At 48.1% G+C, this 15,603-nt stretch overlaps 2 long non-coding RNA genes across 2 annotated transcripts in view; one reads left to right on the top strand and one right to left on the bottom strand.

The window, feature by feature from the left end:
- Positions 1–13,210, bottom strand: part of LOC140400048 (uncharacterized) — a 28,787-nt gene extending 15,577 nt beyond the window's left edge. Inside the window, exon 1 of the long non-coding RNA XR_011938004.1 lies at positions 12,968–13,210. This is a non-coding gene — a long non-coding RNA (uncharacterized lncRNA). The remainder of the gene's footprint in view (positions 1–12,967) is intronic.
- Positions 1–15,370, top strand: part of LOC140400047 (uncharacterized) — a 35,062-nt gene extending 19,692 nt beyond the window's left edge. The window contains exon 2 of the long non-coding RNA XR_011938003.1: positions 14,500–15,370. This is a non-coding gene — a long non-coding RNA (uncharacterized lncRNA). The remainder of the gene's footprint in view (positions 1–14,499) is intronic.
- The last annotated feature ends 233 nt before the right edge of the window (positions 15,371–15,603 follow it).

Genomic DNA, 15,603 nt, shown 5'->3' with positions numbered 1-15,603 from the left:
CTACTCTCGCTATCAACGCCCAACTCGAGATGAAAAAGTCGATTCGGGAATAACCCTTATGGACATGTGAGAAGAATGAAAATTCCCTAGCCCCCGGCATTGCAAATCCCCAAGGGTCCACTCCTCCCATCTGGTCCATAAACCCCCCTCAGCACTCTCGCCGCCGCCGGCTTCCTACCCGTCCTAGACCTGGAGCGATCCAGTGTCGGGTCCAGCACCGTGTTAAAGTCTCCCCCCATTATCAGGCCCCCCACTTCCAAGTCTGGGATCCGACCCAACATACGCCGCATAAAACCCGCATCGTCCCAGTTTGGGGCATACACATTGACCAGTACCACCCTCTCTCCCTGCAACTTACCACTTACCATCATGTACCTGCCGCCATTATCTGCCACAATGCTCGACGCCTCAAACGACACCTTCCTTCCCACCAAGATCGCCACCCCTCGATTTTTGGCATGCAGCCCCGAGTGAAACACCTGACCTACCCACCCTTTCCTCAATCTTACTTGGTCTGCCACCTTCAGGTGTGTCTCCTGAAGCATAACCACATCCGCCTTGAGCCCCTTCAGGTGTGCGAACATGCGGGCCCGCTTAATCGGCCCATTCAGTCCCCTTACATTCCAGGTTATCAGCCGGATCAGGGGGCTACCCGCCCCCCTCTCCCACCGACTAGCCATGGCCCCTCCTTGGCCAGCCACGTGCCCACACCCCACACCCGGCCCGTTCCTCACAGCGGCATACCCCCGTCTAGTCCCCCCCCACCCCCACTCTCTCCAGCTCCTCCTTGACCATAGCAGCAGCTCGATTTCCCCCCCCACTCAACCCCCCTCCCCCGGTTAGGACCCATCCTAGCTGATTTACTCCCCCCATTGCACTTCTGCAAGTCAGCTGTCTCCTGCTGACCCCGGCCACTCCCGCCTCTCCTTCGACTCCTCCCATTGTGTGGCACACCCTCCTCTCCCGTCCCCATCCATAGGCTCTCCCCCTCCCCCTTCTGTTCTAAGCGCGGAAAACAACCCTCGCTTCCCCGCCCCGGCCCTGCCCCCTCCAGTCTTCAGCGTGGGAAAAAGCCCGCGCTTTCCACCTACCAGGCCCCGCCACCTCTGACGCAGCTCCTTTTACAGGCCCTGTCCCCTCACCCCTGACTCGGGCCTCCCCTCCCCCGCGGAGCCCCATCTCACCTTCAAGAGCCCCCCCCCGACCAACCCAACCAAAACAGTGCCCAACCCGCCCCAGCCACCTTCTCCGACCCAAAAGAGAAAAAACACAAAGAAAAAGAAACCCGGAGCGATACAAAAGCCCCCCCCTCGAAACAAAAAGATACATAGCATATCAACCATAGTCCCCAATCGCCCGTCCCGACCCTCAATCTGTGTCCAACTTCTCGGCCTGAACAAAGGCCCACACCTCCTCCGGAGACTCAAAATAGTGGTGCCGGTCCTTGTAGGTAACCCACAGTCGCGCCGGCTGCAACATGCCAAACATCACCCCCTTCCTGTGCAGCACCGCCTTCGCTCGATTGTACCCGGCCCTCCTCTTCGCCACCTCCGCTCTCCAGTCCTGATATATCCGAACCTCCGCGTTCTCCCACCTGCTGCTCCTCTCCTTCTTGGCCCACCTGAACACACACTCCCGATCGACGAACCGATGGAACCTCACCAGCACCGCCCGCGGAGGCTCATTAGCCTTGGGCCTCCTCGCCTGCACTCGATGGGCCCCTTCCAGCTCCAGGGGCTCCTGGAAGGACCCCGCTCCCATCAGCGAGTTCAACATGGTGACCACATAGGCCCCCACGTCCGGCCCCTCCGGGAGGCCCAGAATCCGCAGATTCTTCCACCTCGACCGATTCTCCATCTCCTCGAACCGCTCCTGCCATTTCTTGTGCAGCGCCTCGTGCGCCTCCACCTTTCCTGCCAGGCCTAAGATCTCGTCCTCATTGTCAGAGATCTTTTGTCGAGCCTCGCGGATCACCACTCCCTGGGCCGTCTGTGTCTCCAGCAGCTTATCAATAGAAGCCTTCATCGTCTCTAGCAGGTCCATTTTATTCTCTCTGAAGCAGCGCTGGATACCCTCCTGCTGCTCTTCCGCCCACTGCATCCACGCTGCCTGGTCTCCGCCCGCCGCCATTTTGTCCTTCTTCCCTCGCACCTTCTTCGGGTCCACCACCACCTTTTTTTTCGCCCCGCTCCTAGTTGAAGCCATATACTGATGGGGAGCTGTTGTAGACTCCTTCCCACACCGGGAAACATCGAAAAAGTGCTGTTGGGGGCATTGAAAAGAGCCCAAAAGTCCGTTTTAGCGGGAGCCGCCGAATGTGCAACTTAGCTCCGCATAGCCGCAACCGGAAGTTCCCCCCTCCCCCAATTATACACCTTGCCCTGCCGTATGGCCCTATCCCTCTCCAGCAAGACTTCTTGCTGTTTTCACAGAGGGACAGTGAGGGTACAACACATGCTCACACGCGCTCTCCCCACACACACACTCTCTCTCACACACACGCCAGTGACTGAGCAGTGAAATATGTTATTTTTGATAGACCGACAGTGAGGATAAAACACTCACACACCTGTGACTGAGCAGTAAAATATGTTATATATCACAGAGAGACAATGAAGGTAAAACACACACTCTCTCCCCCCACACACTCACACTCCTGCAGACTATTTCTCACACTCACACACTCCCTCACACAGACTGACACACTCACTTGCACATGCTCCCTCACACACACACTCTTTCATATTCACACTTTCTGATACTCACACTCTCTGACACAACAGTTACTGAGTAAAAAGCAGTAAAATATGCATCATCTATCACAGAGAGACAATGATGGTAAAACACACACTCACTCTCTCATACACACACCAGTAACTGGGCAGGAACAGGAAAATATGTGCAATATATCAAAGAGAGATAGAGGGTAAAATGCAAACATGCTCACACACACACATGCTCACACACACACATGCTCACACACACACATGCTCACACTCACACATGCTCACACTCACACATGCTCACACTCACACATGCTCACACTCACACATGCTCACACTCACACATGCTCACACACACACATACTCTCTCACGCTCTCACACGCGCTCGCTCTCACACGCGCACTCGCGCTCTCACACGCGCTCGCTCTCATGCACGCGCTCGCTCTCACGCACGCGCTCGCTCTCACGCACGCGCTCGCTCTCACGCACGCGCTCGCTCTCACGCGCGTTCGCTCTCACACGCGCGCTCGCTCTCACACGCGCGCTCGCTCTCACGCGCATGCGCTCTCACACACGAGCTCGCTCTCACACACGCGCTCGCTCTCACACACGCGCTCGCTCTCACGCGCGCTCGCTCTCACACACATTAATGCGATCACTCACACTCTCTCACACATAGAAACACACACTCACTCATCAATAACTGATCAGTAAGCAGTAAAATACGTCTTATATATTGACGAATGTGATATAAAATAGTTACTTTAGAGATACTAGTTAATGTAATGTAGAAATAAGCCACTTTGATTTTTGCAGTTAGGGACAAAGGAATTTGGGACCGCATGGAAAAAGCAGGAAGAGGTGTGTCTATAAGAGTGAGGATGCATTGATAGGGGCCAGAGAAAGGGATTGGAAGTGAGCCAATCAGAATGGATTAAACAGGTCAGGAGGGACCTAGGCTGACCTATGTCCGTCGAGTATGTGAAACTTGATACCATTTGAACTGATTTTGCAGAGATTCCTTTGTCTGTTAGTTCAGTCGTTTTCTGGAGTGTAAGAGGCAGGACGTCCTGTTACATTCTGTAAGATGATAAAGCTTGCAAGCTAAATAAATAACTTCTGTTTACGTGCGAATCCGTCTCAACTTTTATTGAGGCCAGACTGACAGAGAAAGAAAATAGGAGATCAACAATATCATAGAGTGATATTGAAAATAAAACACACGCACACACATTCTCTCACTCTGACACACCAGTAACTGAGCAGGAAGGAGTAAAATATGCATTATATATCACAGAGACATTGAGGATAAAACTCACACACACTAACTTAGCAGTAAACAGTAAGTATGCGTTCTATATCACAGCGAGATTGCGAGTTAGACGAACAAGGCAGATGAAGTGAGAACATGGGGTTATGATGTATTTGCTGTCACTGTATCACGGTTGGGAGAGGGGAAGGATTGGAAGCTCAATATTCCAGGATAATTAAACTAATGCAGCAGGGGCATGGGAACCTGGATTGTAGTTTTAGGGTAAGGGAGAATGAGAGTATAGAGGTCAGGAGCACAGATTTGACATCGCAGGAGGGGGCCAGTGTTCAGGTAGGTGGTTTGAAGTGTGTCTACTTCAATGCCAGGAGTATACGAAACAAGGTAGGGGAACTGGCAGCGTGGGTTGGTACCTGGGACTTCGATGTTGTGGCCATTTTGGAGACATGGATAGAGCAGGGACAGGAATGGATGTTGCAGGTTCCGGGGTTTAGGTGTTTTAGTAAGCTCAGAGAAGGAGGCAAAAGAGGGGGAGGTGTGGCGCTGCTAGTCAAGAGCAGTATTACGGTGGCGGAGAGGATGCTAGATGGGGACTCTTCTGCCGAGGTAGTATGGGCTGAAGTTAGAAACAGGAAAGGAGAGGTCACCCTGTTGGGAGTTTTTTATAGGCCTCCTAATAGTTCTAGGGATGTAGAGGAAAGGATGGCGAAGATGATTCTGGATATGAGCGAAAGTAACAGGGTAGTTATTATGGGAGATTTTAACTTTCCAAATATTGACTGGAAAAGATATAGTTAGAGTACAATAGATGGGTCGTTTTTTGTACAGTGTGTGCAGGAGGGTTTCCTGAAACAATATGTTGACAGGCCAACAAGAGGCGAGGCCATGTTGGATTTGGTTTTGGGTAATGAACCAGGCCAGGTGTTGGATTTGGAGGTAGGAGAGCACTTTGGGGACAGTGACCACAATTCGGTGACGTTTACGTTAATGATGGAAAGGGATAAGTATACACCGCAGGGCAAGAGTTATAGCTGGGGGAAGGGCAATTATGATGCCATTAGACGTGACTTGCGGGGGATAAGGTGGAGAAGTAGGCTGCAAGTGTTGGGCACACTGGATAAGTGGGGCTTGTTCAAGGATCAGCTACTGCGTGTTCTTGATAAGTATGTACCGGTCAGACAGGGAGGAAGGCGTCGAGCGAGGGAACCGTGGTTTACCAAGGAAGTGGAATCTCTTGTTAAGAGGAAGAAGGAGGCCTATGTGAAGATGAAGTGTGAAGTTTCGGTTGGGGCGATGGATAGTTACAAGGTAGCGAGGAAGGATCTAAAGAGAGAGCTAAGACGAGCAAGGAGGGGACATGAGAAGTATTTGGCAGGAAGGATCAAGAAAACCCAAAAGCTTTCTATAGGTATGTCAGGAATAAGCGAATGACTAGGGAAAGAGTAGGACCAGTCAAGGACAGGGATGGGAAATTGTGTGTGGAGTCTGAAGAGATAGGCGAGATACTAAATGAATATTTTTCGTCAGTATTCACTCAGGAAAAAGATAATGTTGTGGAGGAAAATGCTGAGCCCCAGGCTAATAGAATAGATGGCATTGAGGTACGTAGGGAAGAGGTGTTGGCAATTCTGGACAGGCTGAAAATAGATAAGTCCCCGGGACCTGATGGGATTTATCCTAGGATTCTATGGGAGGCCAGGGAAGAGATTGCTGGACCTTTGGCTTTGATTTTTATGTCACCATTGGCTACAGGAATAGTGCCAGAGGACTGGAGGACAGCAAATGTGGTCCCTTTGTTCAAAAAGGGGAGCAGAGACAACCCCGGCAACTATAGGCCGGTGAGCCTCACGTCTGTAGTGGGTAAAGTCTTGGAGGGGATTATAAGAGACAAGATTTATAATCATCTAGATAGGAATAATATGATCAGGGATAGTCAGCATGGCTTTGTGGAGGGTAGGTCATGCCTCACAAACCTTATTGAGTTCTTTGAGAAGGCGACTGAACAGGTAGACGAGGGTAGAGCAGTTGATGTGGTGTATATGGATTTCAGCAAAGCGTTTGATAAGGTTCCCCACGGTAGGCTATTGCAAAAAATACGGAGGCTGGGTATTGAGGGTGATTTAGAGATGTGGATCAGAAATTGGCGAGCTGAAAGAAGACAGAGGGTGGTGGTTGATGGGAAATGTTCACAATGGAGTACAATCACAAGTGGAGTACCACAAGGATCTGTTCTGGGGCCGTTGCTGTTTGTCATTTTTATCAATGACCTAGAGGAAGGCGCAGAAGGGTGGGTGAGTAAATTTGCAGACGATACTAAAGTCGGTGGTGTTGTCGATAGTGTGGAAGGATGTAGCAGATTACAGAGGGATATAGATAAGCTGCAGAGCTGGGCCGAGAGGTGGCAAATGGAGTTTAATGTAGAGAAGTGTGAGGTGATTCACTTTGGAAGGAATAACAGGAATGCGGAATATTTGGCTAATGGTAAAGTTCTTGAAAGTGTGGATGAGCAGAGGGATCTAGGTGTCCATGTACATAGATCCCTGAAAGTTGCCATCCAGGTTGATAGGGTTGTGAAGAAGGCCTATGGAGTGTTGGCCTTTATTGGTAGAGGGATTGAGTTCCGGAGTCGGGAGGTCATGTTGCAGCTGTACAGAACTCTGGTACGGCCGCATTTGGAGTATTGCGTACAGTTCTGGTCACCGCATTATAGGAAGGACGTGGAGGCTTTGGAGCGGGTGCAGAGGAGATTTACCAGGATGTTGCCTGGTATGGAGGGAAAATCTTATGTGGAAAGGCTGATGGACTTGAGGTTGTTTTCGTTGGAGAGAAGAAGGTTAAGAGGAGACTTAATAGAGGCATACAAAATGATCAGGGGGTTGGATAGGGTGGACAGTGAGAGCCTTCTCCCGTGGATGGATATGGCTGGCACGAGGGGACATAACTTTAAACTGAGGGGTAATAGATATAGGACAGAGGTCAGAGGTAGGTTCTTTAAGCAAAGAGTAGTGAGGCCGTGGAATGCCCTACCTGCTACAGTAGTGAACTCGCCAACATTGAGGGCATTTAAAAGTTTATTGGATAAACATATGGATGATAATGGCATAGTGTAGGTTAGATGGCTTTTGTTTCGGTGCAACATCGTGGGCCGAAGGGCCTGTACTGCGCTGTATTGTTCTATGTTCTATGTATCAGAGAGTGAGTAAATCCCACACTCACACACTGTATCAGAGAGTGAGTAAATCCCACACTCACACTGTATCAGAGAGTGAGTGAATCCCACACTCACACTGTATCAGAGAGTGAGTGAATCCCACACTCACACACTGTATCAGTGTGAGTAAATCACACATTCACACACTGTATCAGAGAGTGAGTAAATCCCACACTCACACACTGTATCAGAGAGAGTAAATCCCACACTCACACACTGTATCAGAGAGTGAGTAAATCCCACACTCACACTGTATCAGAGAGTGAGTGAATCCCACACTCACACACTGTATCAGAGAGTGAGTAAATCCCACACTCACACACTGTATCAGAGAGTGAGTAAATCCCACACTCACACACTGTATCAGAGAGTGAGTAAATCCCACACTCACACACTATATCAGAGTGTGAGTAAATCCCACACTCTCACACTGTCAGAGGGGGAGCAAATCCCACACTCACACACTTTAGAACATAGAACAGCACAGAACAGGCCCTTCGGCCCTCAATGTTGTGCTGAGCCTTATTCATAACCAAAATCAAGCTATCCCACACCCTGTCATTCTGGTGTGCTCCATGTGCCTATCCAATAAGCGCTTGTAAGTTCCTGAAGTGTCCGACTCCACTATCACAGCAGGCAGTCCATTCCACATCCTAACCACTCTCTGAGTAAAGAACCTACCTCGGACATCCCTCCTATATCTCCCACCCTGAACCTTATAGGTATGCCCCCTTGTAACAGCTACATCCACCCAAGGAAATAGTCTCTGAACGTCCGCTCTATCTATCCCCTTCATCATCATATAAACCTCTATTAAGTCGCCTGTCATCCTCCTCCACTCCAAAGCGAAAAGCCCTCGCTCGCTCAACCTTTCCTCATAAGATCCTCCAAGCCAGGCATCATCCTGGTCAATCTCCTTTGAACCCTTTCCAATGCTTCCACACCCTTCCTGTAGTGAGGAGACCAGAACTGCACACAATACTCCAAATGTGGTCTCATCAGGGTCCTGTACAGTTGCAGCATAACCCCACGGCTCTTAAACTGAAGCCCCCTGTTAATAACGACTAACACACTGTAGGCCTTCTTCACGGCTCTGTCCACTTGAGTGGCAACCTTCAGAGATCTATGGACATGAACCCCAAGATTTCTCTGTTCCTCCACATCCCTCAGAACCCTGCCGTTGACCCTGTAATCCACATTCAAAATGAATCACCTCGCACTTATCAGGGTTAAACTCCATCTGACATTTTTCAGCACAGCCTACAACAGCCCTCCACCTAATCCACTACTCCACCAATCTTGGTGTCATCAGCAAATTGACTGACCCACCCGTCAGCCCCCTCCTCCAAGTCATTGATAAAAATCACAAATAGCAGAGGACCCAGCACTGATCTCTGTGGTACACCGCTGGTAACTGGTCTCCATCCTGAAAATCTTCCATCCACCACCCCTCGTCTTCTATGTGATAGCCAGTTACTTATCCAATTGGCCAAATTTCCCTCTTTCCCACACCTCCTTACTTTCTTCATGAGCCGACCATGGGGAACCTTATCAAACGCCTTACTAAAATCCATGTATACGACATCAACTGCTCTACCTTCATCTACACACCTAGTAACCTCCTCAAAGAATTCAATCAAATTTGTGAGGCAAGACTTACCCTTCACGAATCCGTGTTGACTATCCCGGATTAAGCTGCATCTTTCCAAATGGTCATAAATCCTATCCTTCAGGACCTTTTCCATTACCTTAACGACCACCGAAGTAAGACTAACCGGCCTATAATTACCAGGGTCATTCCTATTCCCTTTCTTGAACAGAGGAACAACATTCGCTGCTCTCCTGTCCTCTGGCATGGGCAGGGGCAGCACGGTAGCATAGTGGTTAGCACAATTGCTTCACAGCTCCAGGGTCCCAGGTTCGATTCCCGGCTTGGGTCACTGTCTGTGCGGAGTTTGCACATTCTCCCCGTGTGTGCGTGGATTTCCTCCGGGTGCTCCGGTTTCCTCCCGAGTCCAAAGATGTGCAGCGGCTGGTTTAGCACACTGGGCTAAATCGCTGGCATTTAAAGCAGACCCAGGCAGGCCAGCAGCACGGTTCAATTCCCGTACCAGCCGCCCTGAACAGGCATCGAAATGTGGCGACTAGGGGCTTTTCACAGTAACTTCATTTGAAGCCTACTTGTGACAATAAGTGATTTTCATTTCATTTCATTTTCAGGTTAGGTGGATTGGACATGGTAAATTGCCCTCAGTGTCCAAAATTGGGGTTACTGGGTTATGGCGATATGGTGGAGGTGTGGGCTTGCGTAGGGTGCTCTTTCTAAGGGCCAGTGCAGACTCGATGGGCCAGTGCAGACTCGATGGGCCGAATGGCCTCCTTCTGCACTGTAAATTCTATGTCAGTGGGCACTATCAACGTGGACAATGGGGACCCAAAGATCAAAGGCTCTGCAATCTCATCCCTTGCCTCCCAAAGAATCCTAGGATTTACCCCATCCGGCCCGAGGAACTTGTCGACCCTAAGGTTTTTCAAAATTGCTAATACATCCTTCCTTAGAACATCTACCTCCTCCAGCCTACCCGCCTGTATCACGCTCTCATCCTCAAAAACATGGCCCCTCTCCTTGTATTCATTCAACGCCTCTCCTATCTCTTCTGACTCCATGCACAGATTCCCACGACTGTCCTTGACCGGCGCTAACCTCACCCTGGTCATTCTTTTATTTCTCACATAAGAGTAAAAGCCTTGGGGTTTTCCTTGATCCGACCTGCCAAGGACATCTCATGCACCCTCCTAGCTCTCCTTGGCCCTTTCTTTAGGTCTTTCCTTGCTACCTTGTAACCCTCAAGTGACCCAACTGAACCTTGTTTCCTCATCCTTACATACGCTTCCTTTTTCCTCTTGACAAGCCGTTCAACCTCTTTTGTGAACCATGGTCCCCTCACACGGCCATTTCCTCCCTGCCTGACAGGGACATATCTATCAAGGACACGCAGTATTTGTTCCTTGAACACGCTCCACTTTTCATTTGTGCCTTTCCCTGACAGTTTCTGTTCCCATCTTATGCTCCCTAATTCTTGCCTAATCGCATCACAATTACCCCTCCCCCAATTATAAACCTTACCCTGCCATATGGCCCTATCCCTCTCCATTGCAATAGTGAAAGACACCGAATTGTGGTCACTATCACCAAAGTGCTCTCCCACAAACAAATCTAACACTTGGCCCGGTTCATTACCCAGTACCAAATCCAATGTGGCCCCACCTTTTGTCGGCCTATCCACATATTGTGTCAGGAAACTCTCCTGCACACACTGTACAAAAACTGCCACAACCTATAGAGGTTCCAACCAATATTTGGAAAGTTATAGTCAGCCATGACAACTACCCTGTGACCTCCACACCTATCCATAATCTGTTTTGCAATTTCTTCCTCCACATCTCTATTACTATTTGGGGGCCTATAGAAAACTCCTAACAACGTGACCGCTCCTTACCTATTTCTAACTTCAGCCCATATACCTCAGTAGGTAGATCCCCCTCGAACAGCCTTTCTGCAGCCGTTAAACTATCCTTGATTAACAATGCTACTCCTCCACCTCTTTTACCACCTTCCCTGCTCTTACTGAAACATCTAAACCCCGGAACTTCCAACAACCAATCCTGTCCCTGTTCAAACCATGTCTCCGTATTGCCCACAACATCGTAGTCCCAGGTACCAATCCACGCTCCAAGTTCACCTATCTTATTCCGGATGCTCCTTGCATTGAAGTAGACACACTTCAACCCACCTTCTTGTCTACCGGTACACGCCTGCGACCTTGATACCCTCCTCAGTATCTCACTACTCTCAACACTGGCTTCTGGACAACAGCTTGTTTCCCCATCCCCCTGACAAATTAGTTTAAACACCCCTGAAGAGCCGGAGCAAATTTCCCTCCCAGGGCATTGGTGCCCCTCTGGTTCAGGTGCAAACCGTCCTGTCTGTACAGGTCCCACCTTCCCCAGAATGTACTCCAATTATCCACGTAACTGATACCCTCCCTCATACACCATCCCTGCAGCCACGTGTTTATCTGCACACTCTCCCTGTTCATCAACTCGCTAGCACGTGGCAGCGGCACAAACCAGAGATGACAACATGGTTTGTCGTGGCTCTCAGCTTCCACCCTAGCTCCCGAAATTCCTGTTTTAAATCCCCGACCCTTCTCTTACCTTTGTCGTTGGTAACGATGCGAACCGCCCAATTTCAATACAGGTAAAAATAAAAAACTTAGCCAGCAACCACTGCGCCCTGCACGATAACAGCAATCAGCTGTCAGGGCCCGCGCAAACAATTTAAATCTTTACTCCTTACCCAGCAGTCACTCTGTCCTCACTCCGACCGGATTCAGCTGCAAACCCCCAACAGTAAATTTTTAAAAATTTACTCCCCTTAACAAGCACTCACTCAGCACCACTGCATCCCACACGATAACAGCAATCAGCTGTTATGGGCCCGCACAAACAATTTAAATCTTTACTCCTTACCCAGCAGTCACTCTGTCCTCACTCCGACCGGATTCAGCTGCAAACCCCCAACAGTAATTTTTTTAAAAATTTACTCCCCTTAATAAGCACTCACTCAGCACCACTGCGCCCCACACGATAACAGATTTACATGAGACTGAGTAACTTCCACATTCACACACAGTATCAGAGAGTGAGTAAATCCCACACACATACACTGTATCAGAGAATGAGTAAATCCCACACTCACACACTGTATCAGAGTGAGTAAATCCCACACACACACACTGTATCAGAGAGTGAGTAAATCCCACACTCACGCACTGTATCAGAGAGTGAGTAAATCCCACACTCACACACTGTATCAGAGAGTGAGTAAATCCCACACTCACACACTGTATCAGAGAGTGAGTAAATCCCACACTCACACACTGTATCAGAGAGTGAGTAAATCCCACACTCACACACTGTATCAGAGAGTGAGTAAATCCCACACACACACAGTGTCTGAGAGTGAGTAAATCCCACACTCTCACACTGTATCTGAGAGTGAGTAAATCCCACACTCACACTATCAGAGAGTGAATAAATACCACACACACACACTGTATCTGAGAGTGAGTAAATCCCACACTCTCACACTGTATCTGAGAGTGAGTAAATCCCACACTCTCACACTGTATCTGAGAGTGAGTAAATCCCACACACACTATCAGAGAGTGAATAAATACCACACACACACACTGTATCTGAGAGTGAGTAAATCCCACACTCTCACACTGTATCTGAGTGTGAGTAAATCCCACACTCTCACACTGTACCAGCGAGTGAGTAAATCCCACACTCACACACTGTATCAGAGAGTGAGTAAATCCCACCATCACACACTGTATCAGAGAGTGAGTAAATCCCACACTCACACACTGTATCAGAGAGTGAGTAAATCCCACACTCACACAGTGTCTGAGAATGAGTAAATCCCACACTCTCACAGTGTATCTGAGAGTGAGTAAATCCCACACACTATCAGAGAGTGAATAAATCCCACTCACACACTATATCAGAAGTTGAGCAAATCCCATACTCACACTATATCAGAAGTTGAGTAAATCCCACACTCTCACACTGTATCAGAGTGAGTAAATACCTCACTCACACACAGTATTCAGAGAGTGAGTAAATCCCACACTCACACACAGTATTCAGAGAGTGAGTAAATCCCACACACTCATATATTACAAGACACTCACAGTTCCTGAAGGAATCCCAGACTGCCGCACAATCCCTCTCACCGACAGCTAGGTGACTTTTCCCGTTGGATCTTTACACATTGACAAACTGGGACTGGGGACATTCTTTCTGAAATGGATTGCCTGTTTGTAGTAAGAAGGTTTCTGATTGGTAGAAAATCCTAAATGTGATTGGTCTGTTGTTAAATAAGCAGAACATAACTGGCTGTCCACATTTTCACAATGTCCAATCACAATCATTCCTTTCCCCATTCCTCATTAGCATAGATGTGAGGCCCTGTCTATTTAATCAGAGCTCGGAAGGGGTTTGCTTTATTTCTGGGTGAAATTGACGATGGCTGACGAGAAGAAACCAACATCGAAACCAGCTTCCAAGAAGGGAGCCAAGAAAGTCATTAAGAAACCGGCGGCAAGAAGCGGCGAAGGTCGAGGAAGGAGAGTTACTCCATCTACATCTACAAAGTGATGAAGCAAGTTCACCCCGACACCGGCATCTCCTCCAAGGCCATGAGCATCATGAACTCCTTCGTCAACGATATTTTCGAGCGCATCGCGGGTGAGGCTTCCCGCCTGGCCCATTACAACAAGCGCCACACCATCAGCTCCCGGGAGATCCAGACCGCCGTGCGCCTGCTGCTGCCCGGGGAACTGGCCAAGCACGCCGTGTCGGAAGGGACAAAGGCGGTGACCAAGTACACCAGCTCCAAGTAAAACTCCACAATGGACTGAAAACCACCCCAAACACAACGGCTCTTTTAAGAGCCACCCACAATCTCTTTGAAAAAGCTGCACCATCGTTTCCCGCATTGACTTGATGATAAATCTCTTTGTGGAGGATCGAGATTTGTCCCGTTCCAGAATGTTGTGAATGTGGCTTCGTACCCGCCCGTCACAGACAGTTTCACACAGAAGAGAATCAAACTGAATTCAGAACGGATTTTAAACCCAGTCCGGTATTTGTGACGGACAATGAGGAGAAACACAATTTCAGGAGGGAATTATTTAAGTTTAATAACCATATTCAGATTTTACAACTGGTGAGTTAAATTAACCAAATTGTTTTTTTATCTTTCCTCTGGGGTGATCTGGGCGCCGCTACATGAATCCTGTTTTCCCAGTGAGCTGAGATTTGCTCCGTTTTAAATTGATGAACGGGGTGTTATTACCGCCGGTTACAGATAAGAGGTTGACAAATTCAAACTGTTCCTAATATAGCGCCTGGAAACTGGGACGGCAAAATATAATAAACCGATCACAAAGTGAGATTCAAATCATTTCCTGAAGATTTCACTGCAGTGAAATTGGCGGGATTTTGGAATTTGAAAACATCAGCCAATCAAATCCTACAATGTCGTCTCCCTGCCCCTGTGATTGGTTAGTTATTGAATTGACACGTGTTAACCAATCAGAGCTGGAGACTTACTGTTGATACAGAAAGCGGTTTCAATGATTATTAATTGGTATTAAACTGATGAAATCTGTAACTTCTCCCGGACTGTACTTGAGATTTAAAATATAATTTGTTTCCACAGACAAATACCAGAATATTCTGAAGATGAATAAATGTGGTGTTTCCTCCACACAAGTTACAGGGGAAAGTGTCGCCAGCTCCTTCCCACACATTGTCACTGACAGAGCAAAGAGACACAGACAGGTCATCAGTTCCACAGTCTCCGGCAGCAGAAATAGATCCAGAGACATATTTTCAACCCATCAATCAAACAGCAGGAGAGACAGACGCTGTGTCCATGTCACCCTAACGGGGGCCTCATAAATCCCAGTCCAAATTCTCACCCACTCTCATCATCACTGTATCAGATCCACAATAGTGCAGCCTTAGTGAAATAATAAATATCAGAGAAAACTGACGTGATTGCCGGTTAAAAGTTACACAATTAACCTTAATAATGTACTCTGAGATTCGAGTTAAATACCAGTCACATCGCGCAATAGGGGGTTTAGAAGTGGCTGCACAAATCCCCAGAGTGTGTCCTCACAAATACATTAGCTGCAAACCCAAATATCTGCTACATTCTCAGATTGAGATATGTGGAAAGCGACAAAGATACAAACTCTGATTCTCGTTTAAAACTCACCCAATTTATGAAAATAAAACATACAATCTCATTTCGATGTCTATGAACTGAGCTGTAACTTGTAAACTATTACAAAATCCTCACTCACTCTGTTCCAGATGGAAGACACTGTAGCGATTCCAGACTGTGGTCCATTTTACATTCATGTCAAAATTCTGACTCCGAATCAGACGGAGTGTCAGAGATCAAATCAATGTGTACAACCTGAGTTAAACTTTCAGAGCAATCCAGTATCAGATTGAAGGTTACATTATCTTTCACAATTGTGTTCTGATATTAAATGCTCACGTTGTTTGCTTAAAACCTCCCACATCAGTTGTCTCTTTCTGTGCTGGAAATTTACGTGGAATGAATGCAAATCTATAAACAGTCCCAGAGATTGAAGGTCACATCCTCAATCCCATCCTCACAGTGAGTCACGAAGCCTGACAGATACAGGATTATTCTCAAACACATGTTCAGAGTAAGTTACAGCAGCCATACCTCCAAGACCTGATCTGTAACAGTTTCAGACTCACAGAATAACACCGTGTCCCCTCG

The sequence above is a fragment of the Scyliorhinus torazame genome, chromosome 24, assembly GCF_047496885.1.
Source record: "Scyliorhinus torazame isolate Kashiwa2021f chromosome 24, sScyTor2.1, whole genome shotgun sequence".
Taxonomy (NCBI): Eukaryota; Metazoa; Chordata; class Chondrichthyes; order Carcharhiniformes; family Scyliorhinidae; genus Scyliorhinus; species Scyliorhinus torazame.
The sequence above is the reverse complement of the archived record's forward strand: the minus strand, read 5'-3'. Positions and strand labels throughout refer to the sequence as shown.